This window comes from Triticum aestivum, chromosome 6A, assembly GCF_018294505.1.
Source record: "Triticum aestivum cultivar Chinese Spring chromosome 6A, IWGSC CS RefSeq v2.1, whole genome shotgun sequence".
Lineage (NCBI taxonomy): Eukaryota > Viridiplantae > Streptophyta > Magnoliopsida > Poales > Poaceae > Triticum > Triticum aestivum.
This window is the reverse complement of record NC_057809.1, coordinates 164,435,047-164,446,175: the sequence shown is the minus strand read 5'-3', so window position 1 is coordinate 164,446,175 and position 11,129 is coordinate 164,435,047. Positions and strand designations below refer to the sequence as shown.

Here is an 11,129-nt window from a genome sequence, read left to right as displayed (position 1 = left end):
TCACCTCATCTACGTAGGCTTCCATCAATGGGCTCTGATAATCCTTGTTGATCTGCCTGACAATGAGCTGTGAGTCGCCCCTGACGAAGAGCTTCTTAACCCCGAGGTCTGCCGCGATCCTGAGACCGGCAAGCAATTCCTCGTACTCAGCAGTGTTGTTGGTGGACATCTCCCTGGGGAAGTGCATCTCGATCACGTACTTGAGGTGTTCTCCGGTGGGTGCGACGAGTAGCACACCGGCACCGGCGCCTTGCAGCGAGAAAGCCCCATCAAAGTACATGATCCAGTCGCGGTCTGCTTCCTTGCCGGGGAGAGTGGTCTCCTGGACTTCTTCGTCGGGCGTCGAGGTCCATTCTGCGATGAATTTTGCCAAGACTCTGCTCTGAATTGTCGAGGTACTTTCATACTTCAAACCGAAACTTGACAGCTCCAAGGCCCATTCCACAATCCTTCCGGTTGCGTCCGGGTTGTGCAGTATCCGTTGCAACGGGAGGCAGGGGATGACAGTGATCTCGTGGGCTTGGAAGTAGTGATGCGGCTTCCTCGAGGCCATAAGGAGGCCGAAGAGCAATTTTTGCACGCCGGAATACCTCGACCTAGCCCCCTGCAAGAGGGAGCTGACAAAGTAAACCGGGTGCTGCATCATCTTCTTCTTTGGGACCACTTCACTCGACTGCGCGGGCATTCGTTTGGTGGCACCGGACTCCGCCGGGGGCCGCGTCTTCCAGATCTTGCACAAGAGTTGGCCCGTCCTTGGTTTTGATCACTATGTCATCCATGTAGGCCTCCATATTTCTATCGAGCCGAGGTTCAAAACCAATTTGGACTGCTCTTGCAAACGTTGAGCCTGCACTCTTCAACCCGAAAGGCATCCGTAAAAATCAATACGTACCACATGGGGTGATGAATGTCGTCTTCTCTTCGTCCTCTCTTGTCATGAAGATTTGGTGGTAACCTGAGTAGGCGTCCAGGAATGATAACAGATCACACCCGGCCGTGGAGTCAACAATCTGGTCGATGCGCGGCAACGGGTAGGGGTCCTTAGGGCAAGCCTTGTTAATATCTGTGTAATCAATACACAGCCTCCACTTCCCATTCGCCTTGCGCACCACTACTGGATTGGCCAACCACGTCGAGTGGAGCACCCCTCTCACCAAACCTGCCGCTTCCAACTTCCTGATCTCCTCTGTGATGAACTCCTGCCTCTCTAGAGCCTGCTTTCCGACCTTCTGCTTGACGGGCCGCGCATGGGGGCAGACAGCTAGGTGGTGCTCAATCACCTCCCTGGGGACACCGGGGATGTTGGACGCTTGCCATGCAAACACGTCGACATTTGCCCGCAGGAAGGTAACGAGCACGCCTTCCTATTTGGTGTCGAGGGTGGAGCCTATGATGAAGGCTCCTCCCGTGCCATCCTCCTGACGGGCACCTTCTTGGTCTGCGGCGGCTCAGCTCTGGATCTCTTGCTTTTGTCGGTAGAGCTCTTTGGCACGTCCTCAACGGTAGCACAACAGTCTGAGGAGGTGCGCTTGCCGGAGTGGGTGCGAGAGGTCTTGCGGGCTCCTTTTTCCCTCCCGGGCCGTTAGCGACAGGAGCAGGTGCCTTGACGGCAGCTGCTGCAACTGCTTCCCGGTAGAGTTGGTCGGCGTAGATCAGCGCGTCCTTCTTGTCGAAGGGGACGGAGATGATGGTCAACGGCCCGAGCATCTTCAGCATGTTGTAGGCGTAGTGTGACGCCGCCATGAACTTGGCCAATGCCGGGCGGCCGAGGATCCCGTTGTAGGGCAAGGGGATCTCGGCCACGTCGAAGACGATCCTCTCCGTCCTGTAGTTCAACTCTCCTCCAAATGTCACGGGCAGTGTGACCTTTCCCTTCGGCTGGCTCCTCCTCGGATTGACCCCTTGAAACGTGCCCATTTCCTCGAGGTCTCCATCAGGGATTTGCAACCTTTTGATCACGGCAGGCGAGATCAGGTTCAGGCAGGCCCCGTCGTCAACCAAAATCTTGTTCACCTTGAGGTTGCGTATTGTTGGCGAGACCCACTACACCACAACACCAATGCAACAGCATTTAATCTGTCGGGAGAAAGCCCTTTAAAGGGCAGAGAAACTGCCGGGATAGCATTTCTTCCGGCAGATAGAACTGCCACGAGAACGGCTGCCGGGGATTACTTGTCCCGGCAGATAAACTATTCCCGGCATTTCTTCTGCCCTGGCACATGTATTTGCCGGCAGTTAATATTCTCTTGCAGATTGGTCAAGGCACGGGAGACTACAAATACCGGCAGTGGAACTGCCTGCAGAAGCTTGTTTGCCTGGCAATTAATATGCCGTCACGTTAGTTTCACTAGCAAAGGGAAACATATCTCCCAGTTTAGCATCCATTCGCTATGTTCAAGCAATCAGGACGTATCATGCAATTTATATATACATCTCAATTGAAGTTACATAAAGGCCTCGTCATAAGTATTGAACTTCACTCAATAATCATAGCAATCATATACAAAGACGTTGTGCCACAAAAGAAGTGCTTATATTTGTTTTTAGATGTGCCACACAACCAAGCCGAAGTTGTGCCAAAAAAGGAGAAACACATTTGTTTCTTGATGCACCACACAACCAACATGAGCATACATTGACTTAACAACCACCAAAATGAGCAGAGCAAGTCTCCGGGTTCAACAAACAAGGCATATTCCATTGTCACTACACTGACTTAATTGTAGGCGTTCATAATCTTCGTCAACCTGCAGATCTCCCAAACCTCCATTAACTTGTCAATCTTTGAGAAACCTGCACCAAATCAAAAACTCAAAATGGATCTCTTGCTTCAGATTTTCAATTAACACATTAAAGATTTTGACATGCTGCAGTTTAACTGATCCGCATAAATAAAACTCTTCTGAATGTGCAGCACTTCATCATCGCAGCAAGCAATATTACATAATTAGATCAAGCAGGGAATTATTTGAACTACGCATACAAAAACTTCCCAAAAGGAGTATATACTGCTTGGTTCGAATGCAAAGTTACAAATTACTCCGTACTAGTGAAAACTATGATTAGGGATATGGAATTGATTTGCAAATGGAGTATATACTGCTCAGATTTGTGTCTAGTGTTCACAGAAAGATATTATTATCTTTGGGTAATATACATTGATTGGATGCCAAGTTACAACATACTAGTATAAAGCTTATTTATTCTTACGAGTGACATAGGATTTAAATGATAGAGAACTATCCTACAAAGAAATTGCTATAGGATTTGAATGGGATGGAATTTAATTTGGATCAGTGGCCGAGCTACAACAAAATAGTTGGGCGGACCAGCTTAAAGAAAAACACAGGAAAAAAACTCAAAATTTGAATCATGGTAGTACTAAGGCATTAGTCAACACTTAGTTATTTTGGAAACACATCATCTCAGGCTTGCTGGTCTGCTGTTCTCATAGACTGAGCTGCAGTGGGTTGTGCATTCGGTCTTTGAGCAACAGCTAGGCTCTCGTGCATTCAGGCAGGCTGACAAGAATAGAAGTATCTCATCCAGTGGCGAGTCTAGTAGGGGGGCTTCAACACGCTCTAGACTACCCTCCAAAAATATTTAAAAAATTAGTACTCACGTCGCAGCTCAGCAACCCAATATCTTATTCTCTGCCGAACAGCACCAACACTCCAACAGCCCACACGCAAGTAGCACACAGGATATCGAGTATGGACATAGCGAGATGACGGACCCTCACGCTCCACGGCTCAAGACAAGTATATCAATATTTGTTTTTGCTGTAAAAAAGAATATCAATATTTGTCTGTTTAAGTAGGAAAATATGAAATATATAATCAAATTTTCTATTTTTTAAAAACTTCAGAACAACTATAGTAAATACTACATGTTTCCAATAGTAATCTGGCTAATTTTGAGCTTATTTGAAGAAAAAGGATTAAGTAATAATGGCTATATTTTGCTAACTAATTCATATTTTGGTGAAAATTTTGATTTTTTAAATGTATCAAATACTACATGTTTCTAGTAGTAATCTAAGAAAGTTTCAGCTTGTTTGGAGCGAAAGGACTGGAGATAATGACTATTTAGCTAGATAGATATAAATTTCCGTTCAAAATTTGATATTTTCAGAAAACCATAAGATGACAGTAATAAGACATATATTTTCAGTAGCATTCTGGCAAATATTAGCTTATTTGGATAAAAAAAATTAGGAGATAATGCCCTTTTCTCTTTAATTAAAATGATGCTTAGTTTCTCGTTGTTAAGTTTGAGCACACCCTTCACTGTCTTCCTGGATTCGCCACTGATCTCATCTATGCTGCTCACGGAGTATCACTATTTATTTAGGACCTAAGATGAGTTACTTTAACAGTAGGATTTTCTACATTGCTCTACAAATAAGCAACAAGATGATGTGCAAACTTAACATCAACATGCACCTAATATGTGCATGACAAAGTGAACTGCAAAAAGCATGAATTAATATGCATGACAAAGTGAACTCTGCAAAGCATGAATTAATGTGCATGACAAAGTGAGATGCGCAAAGCATGTAACAAGATGAAGTTTTATGATAGATGCAATTGTAAAATAGATGCAGTAACCAAAGAGATCACCTTCTTTCTTTTATTTTGTCGCTGACTGGCTCGTCCTCCAAAATCTTCTTTTAGATTTGAGAATGTGAAGGACCCAAATCGTTCAAAATCATCACTATTCCTTGCTTTAAGTATAGCTAGCCTCTCTTGCTCTTGTGCTTCAGCATTGTCTTCTTCTATTCCTTTTCCATTCTTTTTCCTGAAACGAGAATTCGTGGCACATTAGGATTGACACGTTAGGTGTCATGCAGATAAGCATGTAACTGAAAACTGGAAAGAAAGGCACAAACTTTAGTTGCTGAATATCATCATCTATATTATAAAAACATAGCACTTGTTTTTTCCGTCGGATTTTGCAGAACACAAACAGAGAAGCTACTACCAAAATTAGCATAAAAAACTAGTATGGTCGCCTTGCAGATCTTGCCCAACCTCCAACACCTTCAAGATTGTGTCAAACCTTTCAAGACCTAAGTTATAATGCCGAGCTGAAATTTGAGGTTAGTCTAAAACATGAATTCTAAGTTGGTACAAAGCAGAGCAACATCACTCTGACATAGTACTGCCACTTACCACATGACTATCATTACGACAGGAAAAATAGAATATTCGAAATAAAACAGAGAAATTTGAACATCACAGCAAGATGGAGGACAATTAACTTCAAGGTCATGTTTAGCTAGAATGCAGACATCCAACAAAAAACCATAAAGGACCTGTTTGGACTGGTTTTAATTTCTTCTTGCACCAGTCTACAAGACCCTATACTTGCTCTAGGTACCAGTCTACCAGTAAGTATAGTTGTCAGTTTTTACTTTTCACTAATGTCACTTTATTGAGCCAAGTCATGAAAGTGGGTGATATCTTGTATTATCTTTCTTGCGCACACAGCTGCTACACAGAAATACCATTTACTAGTCAAACATATTTAAAAGGAGATCATTGCTTCATGTTTTTAGTAAATTGAATATGAACCTTCCATAAATGTAATTCTACATCCTCGTGGAGATGATTCAAAGCATATTTCTCTTCCCAATATACAACAAGAGCTTAGTAAGAGGTAGATTTTTATATACTACACCCGTTCCTAAATATAAGACGTTTTGGCAGTCTAATTTAAACTTCCAAAACATCTTATATTTAGAAACAAAGGGAGTATATCCTGGTGCATTGAGCACTTGCAGCTAAGAAAGAAGAGGATGCAGCTTGACATGGCATGTAGATTAGGGACATAAAATCATAGGAGGGGAGAAAGAGCAGCATTAGCAGCAATATATCATAGCAAACACAGGCAGCGGAGGGAGCACGGGAGGAGCAACTTGTACCTTGCAGAACTGTACAGTCTGGCGGCTTATGGAAGCGGCGGAGAGAGCATCGATGGAGGTGACCTTCCAGCATCTTGGGGAGGCAGCAGAGACACTTCCAGCAGACTGGAACAGGGTAAGAAACTGCTGCATTGTTCTAGTTTTATCAGACTTCACAGAAGTTTGCAACACTTATGTTCATAGAATAAATAAATATCCACATACAGAAACAAAAATGTACTATGTGAACAAAGGGACTTCGGACCCCAGACAACTCACATGAAACATCTAGTAATTCATGAATATGGTCTGATGATCAAGATAAAATTCAAGCAATACTTTTTTCCCCAGGAATAGAACCGCTATTCTAAACCAATAAGACGATACCTGCTACCTAAACAATGTATAGAAGATCTGCATAAATCGGATCTTATCATTAGATTGAAAATAGTTACGAGATCAAGATATTCATTGAATGAAGAGAGCCCCATCAATTAGGTGGACAAGAATAAGGGCTTACAAGCTAGCATAGGCCATCGTCAACCTGATTGTTGACGGGGAGCCATCACACCAAGGCAGACCGTTGAATCAGTCAAGCTTGCACCCTTAGTGAAGAAGGCTTGAAGCCACCGTGAGCGGCGGGTTGGGAACAAGGCTTGAAGCCCCCCTACCCCCGTATATAAATGAGCCATAACAGTGTGCCTCTAGGGCCAGTTGGGAACAAGGCTTGAAGCCACCGTGAGCGGCGGGTACTCCTCCAAATCTCCGTCCAGAAGCGGAGCTGCAAGGCGGGGGCGCAACGGATAAAGGCGGCCATGGCAAGGAGGGAGGGGGAGATGCGAATCCACGTCGTCTCAGCCGGTGCTTGTGGAGAAGAGGTGGATCCGCGCCATCCCATCCGCCGCTGGTGGAGGAGAGCCAGATCCGTTGTCACAGGCGGCTCCAAGCAGGAGAGGGGAAGGAATGGTGGGAGGAGCCACATCCGTGCTCACAGGCTTTGGAAGGAGGGTGGAAGCCGTTTCCTCTAGCGACCAACCGGAGGACGACCAGGAGGGCCGGCGGTGTCAAACCCTAGCCCGCCAAGGTGGTCGGGAAGGAAGCCGGGTGCGGTAGAGGTCAGGGACGGCGAAGGGTGAGGCTAGGGTCGGGGACGGTGGAGGGTTATCGACTGCCGCTGAGGTCAGGAGCGGCGAAGGTTGGTCGGCAGCGGATGGGATCAGGGGTGTAAGGCTGCCTGATTTGGGGGTGCGACTTGGGGGAATAGAAGAGGTGAGGGTGAGGTGCGGCGGCTATTTCTTTTATTTTTTGGCTGAAATGTCTCGGCACACATAGTACCCGTAAATAACAAGTCGGGTTCAGTTCTCCCGGCAGATAAGGTGACCTAAAATGTGGACATCGTTGCCGGCAGTTTATATGCATGCGTTGCTCAACTTCTGCCGGCAGTTCACCCGCCCTTAAGTATTACTGCCGACAGTAATGAGATTCCTGGCAGATAGTTTGTCGTTCACCTGGTATTTCTTCCGGCAGTTGATTGCCCCCAATTAAGTGATGTGGTGTAGTGACCAACAATGGCAAACACCTGACCGCGGTAGTGCGGTCAGGGTGGTCCTCGGCGTCAAAGATGAGGGGCGTTAGCGGCTTCTGAGCGTCGAACGACGGCTCTGCTGCTGTAATCTCACGCGCCCACTGCTTGAGCCGGCGGTGAGAGGTATGCAGCGAGCCGCCGCCATCGACGCACATGGCCTTCGTAGCCTTCTGGAACCCTTGCTCACCAGACTCGTCGTCCTCGCTGTGACCGTCGTCGTCTTGTTTCTTGTCGCGGCCGCGGGTGGGCCTCTCTTGCTGGTTGTCCTTGCCCGGGCGGCCTCCTTGGCGGCCACGCTTCTTGCCGGATCCCTCAGCACCGTCCTGGTCCTTCTCCTTGTCCCGCCTTTCATACTCAGCCTTTTGCTTCTCAGCAAGCAGCTCGACTTGTCGGCAATTCTGGAGGTCGTGGTCCTTGGTGCGGTGGATCTTGCAGTATTGCTTGCCGGAGCTTCCTGGCTTGTCGGTAGGCGTTAGGGCCTGGCAGGCGGCGCACCCGGCAATCTCCTTGCCGGGGGCGTCTGCCTTGACCTTCTTGTCGGCACTAGTGTCGCCAGATCCCTCAACGGCAAGCACGGCCTTGCCTTTGCGTTTCCTGTTGCGACACCGGCTCATCTTCGTCGAGGTGGCGGCGTCTTCATCAGTAGAGTCGGTTTCCGCGCCGACGTCTTCGCCGGGGTACTTCCTACCTTCTTCAGCCCGGGCGCACCTATCGGCCAGAACATAGAGCTCGGCCACATCTTTAACCTTGGTCATTGCCAGCTCCTCGCGCATCTTGCGATTACGTACGTTCTGGTGGAACGCGCTAATCACAGCGGCGGGATGAACGTCAGGGATGTTGTACTACACCCAGCTAAATCTCTGGATGTACTTGCGTAGGGTCTTCCCTTCCTTCTGGGGAATGATATGCAGATCACTGGCCTGGCCATGAGCTTGGTGGCCTCCTGTGAAGGCGCCAACAAACTCATGGCACAGATCTGACCAGGAAGAAATGGAATCCACCGGCAAGTGCGTTAACCAAGACATCATATTGGGCTTGAGCGCCAGCGGGAAATAGTTGGCAAGCACCTTGCCGTCGCGAGCCCCAGCGGCCTGCATTGCGATGGTGTAGATGCTGAGGAACTCGGACGGATGGGTCTTGCCAGTGTACTTCTCGCCGACGTTGGGCTTGAACGTGCGGTGGGACGGCCACTGGAACTGCCTCAGCTCACGGGTAAAAGCCGGGCAGCCCACCTCGTAAGGTAGGCCGTCGGGGCCCCGGGTGCCGGGTCATCCATAGCGAGTCCCGCCCGCTTGGCCGACCGGCGGCGCGTTCCGCACCGGCGCTCGACGGTGGTTCGAGCGTCTTTGTGAGCTCGCTCCCGAAGGACCTGGCGCTGGTCGCGGAGGGTCTGCGGGTCGGACGAGGCTATGGAGATGTTGTCACAAGCATCGTCACGACGGGCCGACGCCCGCGGCGGCCAGCGAGAAGGAGGAGAGTGCACCGTGGCCGCAGCTCCCCCGGTCCTCCCAGCGCCAGCATGTAGTGGCTCGGTGGAGCGCCGGGCCGAGGGCCCCGCTGGTCGCGGATCGTCTTTATTTGCGATGGCGACGAGGCTCCGGATGGGGGCCCTCCACTCGTCGAGCTTCTCCGCAGCAGGAGGGAAGTCGAGGAGTAGCTGGGCGTGTGCCAAAGCTTCCGCTGGCATGGGCGGCGGCGACAGCTGCGTGGATCGCGGCGCGCTTCGACTTCTAACTACGTTAGAAGGAGCTCTGTCACGACCCAGCGGCTGCGCGCCATTTTCGCCAGTGCTTCGGCGAGCCTGCTGAAGCGCCTCATCTTGCCGATGACGCACAGGGCTCTTCCCACGGCGGTGCCCAGGGTCACCATCGTGGTGACGCTGCTCGGCGCGCACACCATGGGAAGAACGCGCGGTGGTCTCCGGTGTAGGTGTCCTAGAGATCGCCGCGACACCCAAAGTCGGCACAACGACGCCCCTGGAGGGCCCCGCGCCGCCTGCGGGGGGCCCAGCTCCATCCTTGGATCCGGCGACGTGTAGCCGGTCGTCTGGCGCGCGAACGACACCGCTCGCCAGGCTCCGACTGCCTGGGCGATGCTGGTGCTCGCGGGGCGCGGCCCGGGTCCTGTCTACGACCGGTCCGCTGCTCGTCCGCACCAGCACGGGTCGTTCGGCTCCCAACGAATCAACCGCCGTGGCCATCTTCTTCTTAGGGGCCATGGCGACGAAGAACTGCTAGGCTAACTACTAGACCAGATTCTCACAATTGCGCCCCCTACCTGGCGCGCCAAGGATGTCGGTGTGGAACGACACCTATGGGATCACGAAAATCCCTACTACGGTTGTCGGGGCGCAGGGTTGCGAAGAGAGCAGGGCTAGTAGACAGCACAAGGATCGTTTACCCGGGTTCGGGCCGCGAGGATGCGTAAAACCCTAGTCCTGCTTTGGTGGGTGTATTTGTGAGAGTTCTGGAGCTCTCGAACTAGCTGTGGTCAGTGTGTGGTTCCAAAGAGCCGAATCCCCCTCCCTGTCGCCTCGGGCCTCCTTTTATAGGAAAAAAGGGGTTGCCACAGTGGCACACAGGAGGTGGAAAGGTCTATAGTGGTATGAGGTTATCCCTCGTATTACAGGACAAGGTGCATTTAATGCATCGCTTAGGTGTCCTCTTACTTTATCGGGGACGGGGGCGAGGCTCGTCCCGTTCGTCGCTGCTCCTCCTCGCTTCGACACGCGCCTCGACCGGGGATGTGTGCGGTGCCATGTAGGCAGGCAGGTAGCTGAGTTGGCACGGTGGTGGCGCCTTCACGAAGATCTGCATGCCGCCATGCAGGCGCTTGGTGAGTTGGCCTGGGAGCTGCATGTTGCCACGCAGGTGTCCGCCCAGCTGGTTGGGCTGGCAGCTGCATGTGAACGATGGTAGAAGCTTGGTTGACGTGGGCTTGGCGGTGGCCTTGCAGGCGTCTTCGGTAAGGGCCTTGCCGGTTGGCTCGGCAAGGGTCTCGCCGGGGCGTGTTGTCATCCCCGGCAAGGATCTTGCCGGGCGTCTGGTGGCCTTCCTTGGCAAGGATCTTGCCGAGAATCGTCGTCTTCTGATCTGATCTTGAATATGTCTTCACAAAGATCTATGTCCCACCACACGGGTGCCTTCCCGAGTCCTGGCCCCATGCCGATGATGGCACTGTGTCACATCCCTAGTTCTGGTAATGCCTAGTGCTAGCATCTGGTGTTGCATCATGTTTAAATTTTTATCTAAATTTGAAATAGGGGTGATCAATCCCTAGCACCAAAAGAACTCAACTAGGTTTAACTTTAAAACATTTTCAATGAACCCAAAGTGCCTCAAGAAAAGTTCATGATTTTTGGTTAGGCTAGAAACCTCTGCCAAAAATGATGAATATATTTCTAGGACATTTTTGGATTTTTGAATTAACTCATATTGTATTTGACTTGGGGTTATAAATTCCTATAAATACTTTTATAACTCCCATCATTCTGAAAAATATTGTGGGGCTTTGGGCTAGTCCATATTGCATCCACAAATAATTTCAGAAGCAACAAAAATGGTTTAGTATTATTACTAAATCAAAACAGAGCAAAATAAATAGAAAACAGAAAGAAAAATAGGAAAAGAGAGAAACTTA

General features: G+C 49.7%; 1 long non-coding RNA gene across 1 annotated transcript; it reads right to left on the bottom strand.

Moving 5' to 3' along the window:
• Positions 1-2,438: 2,438 nt before the first annotated feature.
• On the bottom strand, positions 2,439-7,165 carry LOC123132632 (uncharacterized). The gene is made up of 4 exons (XR_006464924.1): positions 6,426-7,165; positions 5,927-6,052; positions 4,623-4,800; positions 2,439-2,793 (listed from the first exon to the last, which is right to left on the bottom strand). It is a non-coding gene; the product is annotated as an uncharacterized lncRNA (long non-coding RNA).
• Between the last annotated feature and the right edge of the window lie 3,964 nt (positions 7,166-11,129).